We start from the raw sequence: 9,066 nt of genomic DNA on the forward strand, positions 1-9,066 counted from the left end.
CAAAGTCCAATACAGTTGCATGATGTCTTCCAAAAATAAAAAGAGAAATTAACGGTTAAGTTTAAATCCCCTTTGGAGCCGCCAAAGGCAATTACAGGGGCATAGAGGCATCAAAAGGGAAAGAAACATTTGGAAAGCTTACTTTAATGCCACTTTGGGGATGCCAAAGGGCAAGAGAATTGCGGTGAGGCATCCTAAAATTTAGAGGAAAATTGAAGGATTAATCTAAATCCCCTTTGGCGTCTTCAAAGGCCTTTACAGGGGAATACTGGCATCTGAAGGGAAAGAGACAAATCAAAAGTTTACTTAAAAGACCGTTTAGAGGTGCCAAAGTCCAATACAGTTGCATGATGTCATCTAAAAATAAAAAGACATATTAACGGTTTACTTTAAATCCCCTTTGGAGCCGCCAAAGGCAATTACAGGGGCATAGAGGCATCAAAAGGGAAAGAAATATTTGGAGAGCTTTCTTTAATGCCACTTTGGGGAAGCTAAAGGGCAAGAGAATTGCGGTGAGGCATCCTAAAATTTAGAGGAAAATTGAAGGATTAATCTAAATCCCCTTTGGCGTCTTCAAAGGCCTTTACAGGGGAATAATGGCATCTAAAGGGAAAGAGACAAATTAAAAGTTTCCTTAAAAGACCGTTTAAGGGTGCCAAAGTCCAATACAGTTGCATGATGTCTTCCAAAAATAAAAAGAGAAATTAACGGTTTACTTTAAATCCCCTTTGGAGCCGCCAAAGGCAATTACAGGAGCATAGAGGCATCAAAAGGGAAAGAAACATTTGGAAAGCTTACTTTAATGCCACTTTGGGGATGCCAAAGGGCAAGAGAATTGCGGTGAGGCATCCTAAAATTTAGAGGAAAATTGAAGGATTAATCTAAATCCCCTTTGGCGTCTTCAAAGGCCTTTACAGGAGAATACTGGCATCTGAAGGGAAAGAGACAATTTAAAAGTTTACTTAAAAGACCGTTTAGGGGTGCCAAGGTACAATATAGTTGCATGGTGGCATCCAAAATAAAAAGACAAATTAACGGTTTACTTTAAATCCCCTTTGGAGCCGCCAAAGGCAATTACAGGGGCATAGAGGCATCAAAAGGGAAAGAAACATTTGGAAAGCTTACTTTAATGCCACTTTGGGGATGCCAAAGGGCAAGAGAATTGCTGTGAGGCATCCTAAAATTTAGAGGAAAATTGAAGGATTAATCTAAATCCCCTTTGGCGTCTTCAAAGGCCTTTAGAGCGGAATACTGGCATCTGAAGGGAAAGAGACAATTTAAAAGTTTACTTAAAAGACCGTTTAGGGGTGCCAAGGTCCAATACAGTTGCATTGTGGCATCGAAAAATAAAACGACAAATTAACGGTTTACTTTAGATCCCCTTTGGAGCCGCCAAAGGTAATTAGAGGGGCATAGAGGCATCAAAAGGGAAAGAAACATTTGGAAAGCTTACTTTAATGCCACTTTGGGGATCCCAAAGAGCAAGAGAATTGCGGTGAGGCATCCAGAAATTTAGAGGAAAATTGAAGGATTAATCTAAATCCCCTTTGGCGTCTTCAAAGGCCTTTACAGGGGAATAGTGGCATCTGAAAGGAAAGAGACAAATCAAAAATTTACTTAAAAGACCGTTTAGGGGTGCCAAAGTCCAATACAGTTGCATGATGTCATCAAAAAATAAAAAGAGAAATTAACGGTTTACTTTAAATCCCCTTTGGAGCCGCCAAAGGTAATTGCAGGGGAATAGAGGCATCAAAAGGGAAAGAAACATTTGGAAAGCTTACTTTAATGCCACTTTGGGGATGCCAAAGGGCAAGAGAATTGCGGTGAGGCATCCAAAAATTTAGAGGAAAATTGAAGGATTAATCTAAATGCCCTTTGGCGTCTTCAAAGGCCTTTACAGGGGAATACTGGCATCTGAAGGGAAAGAGACAAATCAAAAGTGTACTTAAAAGACCCTTTAGAGGTGCCAAAGTCCAATACAGTTGCATGATGTCATCTAAAAATAAAAAGACATATTAACGGTTTACTTTAAATCCCCTTTGGAGCCGCCAAAGGCAATTACAGGGGCATAGAGGCATCAAAAGGGAAAGAAATATTTGGAGAGCTTACTTTAATGCCACTTTGGGGAAGCTAAAGGGCAAGAGAATTGCGGTGAGGCATCCAAAAATTTAGAGGAAAATTGAAGGATTAATCTAAATCCCCTTTGGCGTCTTCAAAGGCCTTTACAGGGGAATAGTGGCATCTGAAAGGAAAGAGACAAATTAAAAGTTTCCTTAAAAGACCATTTAGGGGTGCCAAAGTCCAATACAGTTGCATGATGTCTTCCAAAAATAAAAAGAGAAATTAACGGTTAAGTTTAAATCCCCTTTGGAGCCGCCAAAGGCAATTACAGGGGCATAGAGGCATCAAAAGGGAAAGAAACATTTGGAAAGCTTACTTTAATGCCACTTTGGGGATGCCAAAGGGCAAGAGAATTGCGGTGAGGCATCCTAAAATTTAGAGGAAAATTGAAGGATTAATCTAAATCCCCTTTGGCGTCTTCAAAGGCCTTTACAGGGGAATACTGGCATCTGAAGGTAAAGAGACACTTTAAAAGTTTACTTAAAAGACCGTTTAGGGGTGCCAAGGTACAATATAGTTGCATGGTGGCATCCAAAAATAAAAAGACAAATTAACGGTTTACTTTAAATCCCCTTTGGCGCCGCCAAAGGCAATTACAGGGGCATAGAGGCATCAAAAGGGAAAGAAACATTTGGAAAGCTTACTTTAATGCCACTTTGGGGATGCCAAAGGGCAAGAGAATTGCGTGGAGGCATCCAAAATTTTAGAGGAAAATTGAAGGATTAATCTAAATCCCCTTTGGCGTCTTCAAAGGCCTTTAGAGCGGAATAGTGGCATATGAAGGGAAAGAGACAATTTAAAAGTTTACTTAAAAGACCGTTTAGGGGTGCCAAAGGTCCAATACAGTTGCATGATGGCATCCAAAAATAAAAAGAAAATTAACGGTTTACTTTAAATCCCCTTTGGAGCCGCCAAAGGCAATTACAGGGGCATAGAGGCATCAAAAGGGAAAGAAACATTTGGAAAGCTTACTTTAATGCCACTTTGGGGATGCCAAAGGGCAAGAGAATTGCGGTGAGGCATCCAAAAATTTAGAGGAAAATTGAAGGATTAATCTAAATCCCCTTTGGCGTCTTCAAAGGCCTTTACAGGGGAATACTGGCATCTGAAGGGAAAGAGACAAATCAAAAGTTTACTTAAAAGACCGTTTAGGGGTGCCAAAGTCCAATACAGTTGCATGATGTCATCAAAAATAAAAAGAGAAATTAACGGTTTACTTTAAATCCCCTTTGGAGCCGCCAAAGGTAATTGCAGGGGAATAGAGGCATCAAAAGGGAAAGAAACATTTGGAAAACTTACTTCAATGACACTTTGGGGATGCTAAAGGGCAAGAGAATTGCGGTGAGGCATCAAAAATTTAGAGGAAAATTGAAGGATTAATCTAAATGCCCTTTGGCGTCTTCAATGGCCTTTACAGGGGAATACTGGCATCTGAAGGGAAAGAGACAAATCAAAAATTTACTTAAAAGACCGTTTAGAGGTGCCAAAGTCCAATACACTTGCATGATGTCATCTGAAAATAAAAAGAGAAATTAACTGTTTACTTTAAATCCCCTTTGGAGCCTCCTAAGGCAATTGCATTAGCATAGAGGAATCAAAAGGGAAAGAAATATTTGGAAAGCTTACTTTAATGCCACTTTGGGGAAGCTAAAGGGGAAGAGAATTGCGGTGAGTCATCCAAAAATTTAGAGGAAAATTGAAGGATTAATGTAAATCCCCTTTGGCGTCTTCAAAGGCCTTTACAGGGGAATAATGGCATCTAAAGGGAAAGAGACAAATTAAAAGTTTCCTTAAAAGACCGTTTAGGGGTGCCAAAGTCCAATACAGTTGCATGATGTCTTCCAAAAATTAAAGAGAATTTAACGGTTAAGTTTAAATCCCCTTTGGCGCCGCCAAAGGCAATTACAGGGGCATAGAGGCATCAAAAGGGAAAGAAACATTTGGAAAGCTTACTTTAATGCCACTTTGGGGATGCCAAAGGGCAAGAGAATTGCGGTGAGGCATCCTAAAATTTAGAAAATTGAAGGATTAATCTAAATGCCCTTTGGAGTCTTCAAAGGCCTTTACAGGGGAATACTGGCATCTGAAGGGAAAGAGACAATTTAAAAGTTTACTTAAAAGACCGTTTAGCGGTGCCAAGGTCCAATACAGTTGCATGGTGGCATCCAAAAATAAAAAAACAAATTAACGGTTTACTTTAAATCCCCTTTGGCGCCGCCAAAGGCAATTACAGGGGCATAGAGGCATCAAAAGGGAAAGAAACATTTAGAAAGCTTACTTCAATGCCACTTTGGGGATGCCAAGGGCACGAGAATTGCGTGTAGGCATCCAAAATTTTAGAGGAAAATTGAAGGATTAATCTAAATCCCTTTTGGCGTCTCGAAAGGCCTTTACAGGGGAATACTGGCATCTGAAGGGAAAGAGACAAATCAAAAGTTTACTTAAAAGACGGTTTAGGGGTGCCAAAGTCCAATACAGTTGCATGATGTCATCCAAAAATAAAAAGAGGAATTAACGGTTTACTTTAAATCCCCTTTGAAGCCGCCAAAGGCAATTACAGGGGCATAGAGGCATCAAAAGGGAAAGAAACATTTGGAAAGCTTACTTTAATGCCACTTTGGGGATGCCAAAGGGCAAGAGAATTGCGGTGAGGCATCCTAAAATTTAGAGGAAAATTGAAGGATTAATCTAAATCCCCTTTGGCGTCTTCAAAGGCTTTTACAGCGGAATACTGGCATCTGAAGGGAAAGACACAATTTAAAAGTTTACTTAAAAGACCGTTTAGGGGTGCCAAAGTCCAATACAGTTCCATGGTGGCATCCAAAAATAAAAAGACAAATCAAAGGTTTAGTTTAAATCCCCTTTGGCGCCGCCAAAGGTAATTAGAGGGGCATAGAGGCATCAAAAGGGAAAGAAACATTTGGAAAGCTTACTTTAATGCCACTTTGGGGATGCCAAAGAGCAAGCGAATTGCGGTGAGGCATCCCGAAATTTAGAGGAAAATTGAAGGATTAATCTAAATTCCCTTTGGCGTCTTCAAAGGCCTTTACAGGCGAATAGTGGCATCTGAAAGGAAAGATACAAATAAAAAATTTACTTAAAAGACCGTTTAGGGGTGCCAAAGTCCAATACAGTTGCATGATGTCATCCAAAAATAAAAAGAGAAAGTAACGGTTTAATTTAAATCCAATTTGGAGCCGCCAAAGGCAATTGCAGGGGAATAGAGGCATCAAAAGGGAAAGAAACATTTGGAAAGCTTACTTTAATGCCACTTTGGGGATGCCAAAGGGCAAGAGAATTGCGGTGAGGCATCCAAAAATTTAGAGGAAAATTGAAGGATTAATCTAAATGCCCTTTGGCGTCTTCAAAGGCCTTTACAGGGGAATACTGGCATCTGAAGGGAAAGAGACAAATCAAAAGTTTACTTAAAAGACCGTTTAGAGGTGCCAAAGTCCAATACAGTTGCATGATGTCATCTAAATATAAAAAGACAAATTAACGGTTTACTTTAAATCCCCTTTGGAGCCGCCAAACGCAATTACAGGGGCATAGACGCATCAAAAGGGAAAGAAACATTTGGAAAGCTTACTTTAATGCCACTTTGGGGAAGCTAAAGGGCAAGAGAATTGCGGTGAGGCATCCAAAAATTTAGAGGAAAATTGAAGGATTAATCTAAATCCCCTTTGGCGTCTTCAAAGGCCTTTACAGGGGAATTATGGCATCTAAAGGGAAAGAGACAAACTAAAAGTTTCCTTAAAAGACCGTTTAGTGGTGCCAAGGTCCAATACAGTTGCATGATGTCTTCCAAAAATAAAAAGAGAAATTAACGGTTAAATTCAAATCCCGTTTGAGGCCGCCAAAGGCAATTACAGGGGCATAGACGCATCAAAAGGGAAAGAAACATTTGGAAAGCTTACTTTAATGCCACTTTGGGGATGCCAAAGGGAGAAGGAATTGCGGTGAGGCATCCTAAAATTTAGAGGAAAATTGAAGGATTAATCTAAATCCCCTTTGGCGTCTTCAAAGTCCTTTAGAGCGGAATACTGGCATCTGAAGGGAAAGACAATTTAAAAGTTTACTTAAAAGACCGTTTAGGGGTGCCAAGGTCCAATACAGTTGCATGGTGGCATCCAAAAATAAAACGACAAATTAACGGTTTACTTTAGATCCCCTTTGGAGCCGCCAAAGGTAATTAGAGGGGCATAGAGGCATCAAAAGGGAAAGAAACATTGGAAAGCTTACTTTAATGCCACTTTGGGGATCCCAAAGAGCAAGAGAATTGCGGTGAGGCATCCAGAAATTTAGAGGAAAATTGAATGATTAATCTAAATCCCCTTTGGCGTCTTCAAAGGCCTTTACAGGGGAATACTGGCATCTGAAAGGAAAGAGACAAATCAAAAATTTACTTAAAAGACCGTTTAGGGATGCCAAAGTCCAATACAGTTGCATGATGTCATCCAAAAAATAAAAAGAGAAATTAACGGTTTACTTTAAATCCCCTTTGGAGCCGCCAAAGGTAATTGCAGGGGAATAGAGGCATCAAAAGGGAAAGAAACATTTGGAAAGCTTACTTTAATGCCACTTTGGGGATGCCAAAGGGCAAGAGAATTGCGGTGAGGCATCCAAAAATTTAGAGGAAAATTGAAGGATTAATCTAAATGCCCTTTGGCGTCTTCAAAGGCCTTTACTGGAGAATACTGGCATCTGAAGGGAAAGAGACAAATCAAAAGTTTACTTAAAAGACCGTTTAGAGGTGCCAAAGTCCAATACAGTTGCATGATGTCATCTAAAATAAAAAGACAAATTAACGGTTTACTTTAAATCCCCCTTGTTGCCGCCAAAGGCAATTACAGGGGCATAGAGGCATCAAAAGGGAAAGAAATATTTGGAGATCTTACTTTAATGCCACTTTGGGGAAGCTAAAGGGCAAGAGAATTGCGGTGAGGCATCGAAAAATTTAGAGGAAAATTGAAGGATTAATCTAAATCCCCTTTGGCGTCTTTGAAGGCCTTTACATGGGAATAGTGGCATCTAAAGGGAAAGAGAATATTTAAAAGTTTCCTTAAAAGACCGTTTAGGGGTGCCAAAGTCCAATACAGTTGCATGATGTCTTCTAAAAATAAAAAGAGAAATTAACGGTTAAGTTTAAATCCCCTTTGGAGCCGCCAAAGGCAATAACAGAGGCATAGAGGCATCAAAAGAGAAAGAAACATTTGGAAAGCTTACTTTAATGCCACTTTGGGGATGCCAAAGGGCAAGAGAATTGCGGTGAGGCATCCAAAATTTAGAGGAAAATTGAAGGATTAATCTAAATCCCCTTTGGCGTCTTCAAAGGCCTTTACAGGGGAATACTGGCATCTGAAGGGAAAGAGACAATTCAAAAGTTTACTTAAAAGACCGTTTAGGGGTGCCAAAGTCCAATACAGTTGCATGATGTCATCCAAAAATAAAAAGACAAATTAACGGTTTACTTTAAATCCCCTTTGGAGCCGCCAAAGGCAATTACAGGGGCATAGAGGCATCAAAAGGGAAAGAAACATTTGGAAAGCTTACTTTAATGCCACTTTGGGGATGCCAAAGGGCAAGAGAATTGCGGTGAGGCATCCAAAATTTTAGAGGAAAATTGAAGGATTAATCTAAATCCCCTTTGGCGTCTTCAAAGGCCTTTACAGGGGAATACTGGCATCTGAAGGGAAAGAGACAAATTAAAAGTTTCCTTAAAAGACCGTTTAGGGGTGCCAAAGTCCAATACAGTTGCATGATGTCTTCCAAAAATAAAAAGAGAAATTAACGGTTAAGTTTAAATCCCCTTTGGAGCCGCCAAAGGCAATTACAGGGGCATAGAGGCATCAAAAGGGAAAGAAACATTTGGAAAGCTTACTTTAATGCCACTTTGGGGATGCCAAAGGGCAAGAGAATTGCGGTGAGGCATCCTAAAATTTAGAGGAAAATTGAAGGATTAATCTAAATCCCCTTTGGCGTCTTCAAAGGCCTTTACAGGGGAATACTGGCATCTGAAGGGAAAGAGACAATTTAAAAGTTTACTTAAAAGACCGTTTAGGGGTGCCAAGGTCCAATACAGTTGCATGGTGGCATCCAAAAATAAAAAGACAAATTAACGGTTTACTTTAAATCCCCTTTGGCGCCGCCAAAGGCAATTACAGGGGCATAGAGGCATCAAAAGGGAAAGAAACATTTGGAAAGCTTACTTTAATGCCACTTTGGGGATGCCAAAGGGCAAGAGAATTGCGTGAGGCATCCAAAAATTTAGAGGAAAATTGAAGGATTAATCTAAATCCCCTTTGGCGTCTTCAAAGGCCTTTACAGGGAATACTGGCATCTGAAGGGAAAGAGACAATTAAAAGTTTACTTAAAAGACCGTTTAGGGGTGCCAAAGTCCAATACAGTTGCATGGTGGCATCCAAAAATAAAAAGACAAATTAACGGTTTACTTTAAATCCCCTTTGGAGCCGCCAAAGGTAATTACAGGGGCATAGAGGCATCAAAAGGGAAAGAAACATTTGGAAAGCTTACTTTAATGCCACTTTGGGGATGCCAAAGAGCAAGAGAATTGCGGTGAGGCATCCAGAAATTTAGAGGAAAATTGAAGGATTAATCTAAATCCCCTTTGGCGTCTTCAAAGGCCTTTACAGGGGAATACTGGCATCTGAAAGGAAAGAGACAAATCAAAAGTTTACTTAAAAGACCGTTTAGAGGTGCCAAAGTCCAATACACTTGCATGATGTTATCTAAAAATAAAAAGACAAATTAACGGTTTACTTTAAATCCCCTTTGGAGCCGCCAAAGGCAATTACAGGGGCATAGAGGCATCAAAAGGGAAAGAAACATTTAGAAAGCTTACTTTAATGCCACTTTGGGGAAGCTAAAGGGCAAGAGAATTGCGGTGAGGCATCCAAAATTTTAGAGGAAAATTGAAGGATTAAT

General features: G+C 39.9%; 1 long non-coding RNA gene across 1 annotated transcript; it reads right to left on the reverse strand.

Annotated features, from left to right (window-relative positions):
• Window positions 1-7,402: 7,402 nt before the first annotated feature.
• Window positions 7,403-8,366, reverse strand: LOC139748530 (uncharacterized). Its single transcript, XR_011712718.1, has 3 exons — window positions 8,003-8,366; window positions 7,675-7,807; window positions 7,403-7,479 (listed from the first exon to the last, which is right to left on the reverse strand). It is a non-coding gene; the product is annotated as an uncharacterized lncRNA (long non-coding RNA).
• Window positions 8,367-9,066: the final 700 nt, after the last annotated feature.

The sequence above is a fragment of the Panulirus ornatus genome, unplaced genomic scaffold, assembly GCF_036320965.1.
Source record: "Panulirus ornatus isolate Po-2019 unplaced genomic scaffold, ASM3632096v1 CTG_6384_pilon, whole genome shotgun sequence".
In the NCBI taxonomy this organism is placed as follows: Eukaryota; Metazoa; Arthropoda; class Malacostraca; order Decapoda; family Palinuridae; genus Panulirus; species Panulirus ornatus.